General features: G+C 43.4%; 1 non-coding gene across 1 annotated transcript; it reads right to left on the bottom strand.

Moving 5' to 3' along the window:
- Positions 1-907: 907 nt before the first annotated feature.
- trnag-gcc (transfer RNA glycine (anticodon GCC)) lies at positions 908-978 on the bottom strand. Its single transcript has one exon. It is a non-coding gene; the product is annotated as a tRNA-Gly (tRNA).
- Between the last annotated feature and the right edge of the window lie 8,682 nt (positions 979-9,660).

The raw sequence follows: 9,660 nt of genomic DNA, 5'->3' as shown, positions 1-9,660 counted from the left end.
CAAAGACATCCAGCTGGCCCGCTGCATCCACGGAGAGAGAGCTTGAAGTGTCCGCGGCTCCTCAAACCACAGCGGCTCTTTAAGAGCCACCTCAGTGTCCTCTAAAGAGCGGCTCCTCATCCTCTGCCTCTGCTGCTCATCACTCTGTCTGATGCACAGAATAATCAGTCTCTTCTGAAATAAATATCATCTTTTATCTTTTGTAAGATGCAGTGTAATAATACACATGTTGAACTCTTCAAGATGAATAATGGTCCGTCTCAGGGACATTTATTTATTGGTTGGTTCAAGGATGTAATATCAAACTGACACCGAGGAATATTTAACAGGAAACTATAATAAATGTTTTACAATAAATACATAATATCATTTATAAATAGCTTTAATAAGTATAGGTTTATTATGTGTAAAAGCATGATGACCTATGGAATGATAACACTAAAAAACTCTGCTGCTCCAGGAACGGTACAGGCGGTGACTCCTGCAGTCCGCCATCAGACTCATCATGTAATTTAACCACAGGGATTAATAAAGTCATTCTTGAAAATATTCATGTATTGTTTCTATAGTTTTATATGTTTAGTAAATATAGGTTTATCACTGCTTTAGTATATAAGTAAACACATGAACTAACACTAACAAAACAAACCCCAGTGAACCAGGTGGAGCTGTGCAGTGTGCAGCAGCATGATCACAGAGCTCCTGTTTGAACGGGCAGTGAGGATGAGCGCTCTGAGTGGGGGCTCTGGGCTCTTGACGCGGGTTCTTCTCCACATCGTATCCTCCGGCAGCCAGAGCCTTCTGGAGGGCAGCAACATATAACACATAAAAACAGCTTACTGAACAACAGCATAGATGTGAAGGTGAATATATGTCCCCTCACATGTTCCTCAGTTAAAAGTGTCATTGCATTGGCCGGGAATCGAACCCGGGCCTCCCGCGTGGCAGGCGAGAATTCTACCACTGAACCACCAATGCTGTGAGAAGCTGACATCTAGTGGTGCCATCGCAGGTTGCAGCCTCCTCATTCCAATATCAATCAAAAGTTATAAATTCGCCTCATTACATGAGCGGTTGTGTGTAATGACGCGGCTCACCAGCAGAGGACGTGTGACGGAGCAACAAGCAGGAAACTACAGGGGAGAAGAGACACAACAAAGATCAGAACAGACACTCAGCTCTTCTCTCTGAGACCATGATGATACCGTCACATATCATCACTGCACATGTTTTTGGCTGCACGTCTGGAAATGAGAGGAGACAGAAAATTATCATACATGTTGCATAAGTAAAGTCACATGACATGCACCACTGTAAACAAAGGAAACCACATATTCTCAGACTCTTAGAACACAGAGCTGAAGGATGAATGTAAGACAGCAGTTTGTTGCTATCTGACTTTTCTTCCAACAACAGTGAACATGGTCTGGACCAGGGTCCCTTTAGCCACCAGGCTCTCGATGGCCTCCACATCGTATCCTCCGGCAGCCAGAGCCTTCTGGAGGGCGGCTGCAGACACGCCGCTCCGCTCCTTGGAAGCGGCCACAGCTTTCACGATGAGCTCGCTGACGCTGGGGCCGGACTTGTTCGGCTTGGAGACCTTCTTCTTCTGCGCTTCGGCCGGAGCGGCGGCTGGAGCTGGAGCTTCTTCTGCCATGTTCAGTTCGTAGCTGCAACACAAGCACAGTCAGAGTGTAGTTATGATCAGCTGAGAGCGGGAGGCGGTCCTTGAACACACCATGAGAACCGCGGAGACTCAATCCAAGGCACCAGAGAAGTAATAAGCCTCAGTGCTGAGTTACAGTGAGACTCAACTGGTGAAAACACCGAATACGGCGCAATGTGGCAGAGAAATTACCAGTGAGTCGGAAAAGCCACAACCAGAAAATGTCTTGATGCAGAAAGATGTGAGACAAGAGTGGTTATCGGTACGACTTCACCTGGCGACGACTGGCCGAGCAGAAGCTGCTACATGCTACTTCCAGACAGGTAGGTATTACTATTACTATAAACACATTACATTACTGTAATGTGTTTATAAGTACTTATGTGTTAAGTAAGTTTTACAGAAGATCAAAGGAAGACAGGTATACTGAATGTATTGAGAAGTGTGTCATTTCCCTACTTCTCATAGACTTTTGTAATTCATTTCCTTTGTTAGCTGTTGTCTGCTCTTTGGAGACAGCTCTGGTTGATATCAAGCTAAGGTTGTAAATCCAGATCTTGATTGAAAGGATGTGTTCATCCCCATGACCCCATTTTATGACCCACCCTTCCTGTGAGTTTGTCTTCCTGGTCACCTCCAGAGCAGCGTCTTCTGTCATAGACCTGCTGCTGTTTTCATTGTTCAGTTTACTGCTGCTCTCTTTATGCTGTAATTACTGTACATTGTGTAATTGTGATATTCTCTCCACAGCTCTGTGATCTTATGGCCAGAAGCTGCACCAGACCAGTCTTCACCTGCCTGAGGACAGCACGTGATAATAATGATCACTGAGTTTGTTCATATATATGTAATGTATTTTATTTAAACCCAAATACAGTAAACTGTTGCCAACATATCTGGTTTTCATTATTTGTGCAGCTTTTTAAAATAACAAAGACTGAATGTTTTCTGTAATCGACAACAATCACAGTTACAGTTGTTAAATGAACAGATATTTATTTTAATTTTTTTAATTTTAGATACTGTATTAATCCCAGAGGGAAATTGTGTCATACAATGACTAGCAAGGCGCACCACAGGCTAGGGTGAAGTGTCTTGCCCAAGAACACACAACAGTGACTAGGGAGGAGTTGGGATTGAACCAACAACCTTCCGGAGGGCCCCAGTGTTACCTTCTTACCTAGGGCCCCTATAGTGTCAAGCAACGGCTCTGGCCGCTTCCAAGGAGCGGAGCGGCGTGTCTGCAGCCGCCCTCCAGAAGGCTCTGGCTGCCGGAGGATACGATGTGGAGAAGAACCCGCGTCAAGAGCCCAGAGCCCCCACTCAGAGAGCTCATCCTCACTGCCCGTTCAAACAGGACCTCTGTGATCATGCTGCTGCACACTGCACAGCTCCACCTGGTTCACTGGGGTTTGTTTTGTTAGTGTTAGTTCATGTGTTTACTTATATACTAAAGCAGTGATAAACCTATATTTACTAAACATATAAAACTATAGAAACAATACATGAATATTTTCAAGAATGACTTTATTAATCCCTGTGGTTAAATTACATGATGAGTCTGATGGCGGACTGCAGGAGTCACCGCCTGTACCGTTCCTGGAGCAGCAGAGTTTTTTAGTGTTATCATTCCATAGGTCATCATGCTTTTACACATAATAAACCTATACTTATTAAAGCTATTTATAAATGATATTATGTATTTATTGTAAAACATTTATTATAGTTTCCTGTTAAATATTCCTCGGTGTCAGTTTGATATTACATCCTTGAACCAACCAATAAATAAATGTCCCTGAGACGGACCATTATTCATCTTGAAGAGTTCAACATGTGTATTATTACACTGCATCTTACAAAAGATAAAAGATGATATTTATTTCAGAAGAGACTGATTATTCTGTGCATCAGACAGAGTGATGAGCAGCAGAGGCAGAGGATGAGGAGCCGCTCTTTAGAGGACACTGAGGTGGCTCTTAAAGAGCCGCTGTGGTTTGAGGAGCCGCGGACACTTCAAGCTCTCTCTCCGTGGATGCAGCGGGCCAGCTGGATGTCTTTGGGCGTGATGGTGAGCCTCTTGGCGTGGATGGCGCACAGGTTGGTGTCCTCGAACAGGCCGACCAGGTGCTGGCCTCCTGCAGAGCCATGACAGCGGAGCTCTGGAAGTAGTCAGCTCCATGTTTGATTATTCTAGATGCTTTAAGGCTGTGAACCCCTCACTGCACACTTTAAACTCCGTTCTCTCTGTTTAAACACTGTCAGAGTTCAAACCTTCGTAGGAAATAAGTCCAGTATTACAGAATGAAACCAAAGATCAAACCTGTTTTCAGCAGCATTCTGCATTCTGGAGATGGACTGACACTGGTCTACGGACTATCCGGACCAGAACTCAATGAGCTGTAAGAGAAAAACAAGGTGAGAGGTGAACTGGTTATAGGAGGGACCACTGTAATGCAAACATGTGATTTGCTGATTCTGGTGTTTTTAGGTTTTGATTTAAATTCCACAAAATCATTTATTTGCATTCAATTATTTTTGATTGTAACCATATATAATTCATACTTCTGTCTGTGTTCTAAGAGTCTTAAAATATGTGGTTTCCTTTTTATTTACAGTGTGCATGTCATGTGACTTATGAACGTACAGTTTGTGCATATATATAAACAGTTTGATTTCCAGGTTGATGCAGCAACAGCTGCTGCTCTGACACCATTGTTCATGTCTTCCTCTCTCTGCACTGTGTTAACACACCTGAATGCTGCAGAGCATCTTCTTCTTTCCTGCTAAATAAATAATGGCCCTGTGGTCTGGTGGTGTCGGTTCACCTTGGACAGCGATGGACAGGAGGACAGGAAGGTCCGGCTGCTCTCAGCTGGGACCTGTGTGTGTCTGGGTGCACACACACCTGCAGTCTGCCCACAGTTACTGACGTAGCCACTCCGTCACACCCCAGCTGACACATGACCGCACCAGGTGGCTGCTGCTATGACAGATGGTGGTTGTCAGCATTCCTCGTTAGTATAGTGGATAGTATCTCCGCCTGTCACGCGGAAGACCGGGGTTCGATACCCCGACGGGGAGAAAGACTTTTACACACCCACAGATAGGATGATACTGACCCTGTACATTGCTGCTGCAATAGAAAACATTTCCCAGTTTGGGATAAATAAAGTATTTGTTCTGTTCTGTTCTGTTCGTCTTGTGTCTTGTGAGCTTTAGATTATATTATTTCTTGGGCTCTGTGCTCTAAGTGTCTTGGATGTGGTTTCCTTTATTTACAGTGGTGCATGTCATGTGACTTTACTTATGCAACATGTATGATAATGTTCTGTCTCCTCTCATTTCCAGACGTGCAGCCAAAAACATGTGCAGTGATGATATGTGACGGTATCATCATGGTCTCAGAGAGAAGAGCTGAGTGTGTCTGTTCTGATCTTTGTTGTGTCTCTTCTCCTCTGTAGTTTCTGCTTGTTGCTCCGTCACCCGCCCTCTGCTGGTGAGCCGCGTCATTACACACAACCTCTGCTGCTGTCAGACTGTATAATAACCACTTCTGATAGGAGCAATATTCACACACCACAGTGTACAACACATTATTTATTTAGTTTCTGATGCACTATGTACAGTTTTCTTACAGACCACTTCTCCCTCCACTCACCTGTGCAATAACTGTTCATATGTAAACTGTTGATGATTCTATTCTATATTTTATTGGTAGTTTATTTTATCATATATATCTTTTCTTAACTTATCCTTTGCTGTCTGTACCTGCTGTTGCAAAAATGCAATTTCCCCATTGTGGGACTAATAAAGGTTTCTTAATCTTAATCTTGAGACTGTCTGGAGGACACACAGAGTGGACATGGGTCACAGAGTGCTGCTGCTGTTTGTGTCTCTGCAGCATGGGCAGCTGCTCCTGCTCCACTCGTCACCGGCTGATTGTTCACACCTGTGATCAGTCATCAGCCAATCCTGCTGCAGCTTCCATCTAGTATATGTGTCCAATGGAAGCTGAGCAACATGTCAGCTACACACATTGGCTGTGTCCCAATTCAGGGTCTGCATCCTTCGGAGTGCGCATTTTAAGGCCGCTTACGTCACAAAGCTGCGCGAAGGCTGTCCCAATTCGCCAAAAGTCGAAGGGTCCTTCAAATGCGTCCTCCAAATGCGTCCTCCTTTTGCCTGAATTTGGAGGACGCATCGCTACCATCCTTCGTGGCCTTAAATATCCCACAATGCTTTGCGGGCCTACTTTTTGTCCAATAGTACGATGACGGACCAAGCGAGCGGCAGCGGCACCGGCAGGAGTGCCGAATTCACATTTAAATGTAAGTAAAGAGCAGTAGTTCGAGAGTTTTAAAATGCTAGTAGTGACAGTGGCATTAAAAAAATGAGTTTTATATTTACAAACATGACGTCCTGTTGATACGAGGTGCTGTAAACTAAACGTTTTGATTGAATGTTGTTTCTGGACTGTGTACTGTAGTACAGTATAAAGTATAGTTCACGTGAGGAGCAATATTATCGTTATTATATCAAACGGTCATTCTGCCTGTTGGCATTTTGTTGAAGGAGGAGCAGAGAGAAACAGAAGAAACCTGACAACTGATAACGGAGGAGATGAGACTGGAGAGGGAGGGGGAGAGAGAGAGAGAGAGAGAGAGGGGGAGAGCAGAGAAAGAACGGACAGACCTCAGCTCATTGAGAGGATGGTGGACAGCAGTGATTTTATGTTCTGTGTTATTTAAATGTTACTTATTAAATTAAAGGATGATATTAAATCGTTCTTGTCTCTGTGTTCTTAAACTCTTCTAACCTTGTTACATTATGTGTTTCATCACCTATTTATAATTTAAGTAAACTTTTGAACAACTTCTCAGTGACCACAGTAAATCATTTATTGTGTGTGTGTTGTGTTATGTACAATATTTACAAAGACACAGTTTGAACATTTCTAACTATTTACCAGTGGGCATTATGAAAATGTACAGTTTATTATTTATAAAAGATCAGCAGAAAATACTATTCACAAAGAACATATATATAAATGTTTGGCTGAGCAGGAGTCCTTGGTGCTGCTGGACTGGATGATGCCACGGTGAAGACCTTGGAGTCCTCTGGCTGTGAGTGGGACATCATCTGGGGGAGGGGGGTGTCTGTCTCCTCTGTCCACCACATCGTCCATCAGGGTTTGCAGAGCGGACGATCGGCGGCTGCCATGTTACTAAAGATGTTTTTAAAAAGGGCAAAAATAAAAATAATAACTTCAACAGAGCGGCTTCCAAAGCAGCTTAAAATATGAAAAGCTATAAAATATGTATCCTCACCCTCCAAAGGTGATGATGGTCAGTACACCTCCTCCAGGACAGACAGCTGGTCCTGCAGTGAGCCCCACTCTCCTCCACCCAGCAGTAATTCTCTGGTGCAGTGACAGACCTGATGCTTAATGACACATTAAAGCAGTGGTTTCAGGGTTATTTGCAGGGTTCGTACACATTTAGCTATGTATTTAAAGTATTAAAATTACAAACAGACCCTGTATCAAGTCTTACAATTGAATCAAATATAAATTACATTTAATCATATTTGTCTATCTACTGGTTATATATCTAGCATTTGCTCAGTAACCGGTATATTAATTATGATCAATAATATGGTTAAACAGCAGCTTACCGTCACCTCCCCACTGCGCTCTCCCAGCCTGAAGAAAATGAGCCGTCACAGGTTTTGCTGCTGCTGGAGCCGCCTCTCCTCTTCCTCCAACAACAAATAAATACATTAAAATATTCCAAATGTCTAAATCCACACTGTTGTCCCGTTTGTTGTCTAGTCCGTGTTGTGTCGCTGTCGCTGCTTTTGTTTTTCCCGGGGCAAAATTTATGACGTCGCGCCACAATCAGGAAGTGCTTTGAAGGCCAGACCGTCCCATTTACCAACGGTGGAGGATCCTCCGGAGGATCCTCAGGAGGACGCGGCCTCCTGAGACCGCGTAGGCTGCGTCCTCCGAAGGATGCAGACCCTGAATTGGGACACAGCCATAGAAACACTACACATAGTTTGTCATATAAATAACATGGATTGAATAATGTTGTACAGTCAATGGAAACAAAAAGCACTGAGAGTGGTGCTGGTAGTGCAGCAGTGGATGGAGGCTGAAGTGCTGCCACCTAGTGTCAATATTTGGTATTAACTCTGACTACATATTCCACCTTTAACTCTCTGCCATATATACTGTGCCATGTGTGAAGTGATAATAAAATGTGAATGTGAATTTATTGTAAAGGACTTTACTTATTATCCCTGTTATAAGTGAGCAGTGTGTGTGTGTGTGTTTGATGGAGTGTGTAATGTCTGCTCAGTGTTACTGATGCTGCTGTGTGTGATCTGAAAACTGATCAAACTGTGATGTGTCTGATGCTGACAGAAGAATCAGAGGTCAGACAGTCGGATCCTCCTCTGTGACACCTTTAACATCATATCAGAAATCTCTGTCTGCTTCTGGTACATGCAGCTGATCACCAGCAGGGGGCTCACTGCTTTGCTGTCACTCAAGGGGCCTGTTCTGTCTGCCACTGGGATATGGTGAGGTGAACTTCAGAGTTTGAATGGATTTCATTTGTCATGTGTTTATGATCATTTTATGAATCAGTTCAAATAAAGGAGACTCACTGAAGTCACAGTTTAGTGTTTTAATACTTATACACACTTATTTTGAAGCTGCTATCAACTTGATGAGTCTTCCTGTTGAAGCACGAGGCAGGACGTGTGTCAGAACATCCATGAACTGAGTAGATTAAGAGGAAAAGCTGATGTGTCACAGCTGCTGGTTGTGTTCTTTCAGTGTCTCCATCTTGATGAAATGAGGTGTTTTACTTCCTCCAAGTAGAGTGGACCTGGCTCACAGAGTGCTGTTGCTGTTTCTGTCTCTCTGTGAGCAGCATGTTAAACAGCAGGCTCTGAATAGTGACGTCATGATGTCACAGTCACATCAGTCTAATCTCCCAATCTGAGAGAGAGCTGTCATCAACAGCAGGAAGTGCAGGAAGCTCATGGTGTGCAGGCCTCTGATGTGTGGAGGCTGTCGGCTTGTAGCAGCCAACAAGAAGGGAGTTTGTAAAAGTTCTCTGTAACTTTAAATGTGAGGATTCAGAAAGAACTTAGATCAGATATGTGCAGCACTTGTGCAACAGATACTCCAACAGTGACAGCTCTTCTGAAGAAAGCCTGAGGAGCTGAGACCTGGATGAGACACTGATACAGCTTTGCTCTGCTGACAGGAAGGATGAAGGCTGACCACACACACACACACACACACACACACACACACACACACTGACACACACACACACACACTCACACACACACACACACACACACACACACAAGGGTTTTTATGGTTTAGATGGACAATTTCTCGAAACAGGCCCGAAGGTGGTTTAGATGGGCTACCCTTTCCCATGGTCCTAGAGCTATGGGAGTTGGCTTAGGTTACTCTAAAAAAACTTGAAAAAAATTTGGGTCACTTCAGAGTTCAGATACACGCAACAGAACTCTATACACACAACCGTGTACTCTTCTTTGCACAGAATTTAAATTAAATTTGATTATAAGTGCATTTACATTAATCAAATGTAAAAAAAGCATGTCACACATGCATACAAAACAAACTTTTTAACTCTAATAACTTTATATTAAATCTGTTACTATAACGTAGTTACTCTCCCATATTAGTAACTGATTGCTTTTAGAAACTTAGTTTCTATGTGCAAATCTGTGGATTTACATACATTACATTACATTTCCTTCTGTGACTGTCTTTTTGCAGTTACTCCTCGGTTTCTAACAAAGTCCCTGATATTTTGCACTGTCCTCTGTGCTAAAACAGACCCTTCAGCCATCTTGCAGTGAGTGCATTCAGTTTTGGTTGCCAGTTGTCCTTTGGATATGTGATCTTTAAAATGTCGCATTACTGCGTTGACCTCAGCCTTGGACCA

The sequence above is a fragment of the Parambassis ranga genome, unplaced genomic scaffold (genome assembly GCF_900634625.1).
Source record: "Parambassis ranga unplaced genomic scaffold, fParRan2.1 scaffold_27_arrow_ctg1, whole genome shotgun sequence".
NCBI classification, from domain to species: Eukaryota; Metazoa; Chordata; class Actinopteri; family Ambassidae; genus Parambassis; species Parambassis ranga.
The sequence above is the reverse complement of the archived record's forward strand: the minus strand, read 5'-3'. Positions and strand labels throughout refer to the sequence as shown.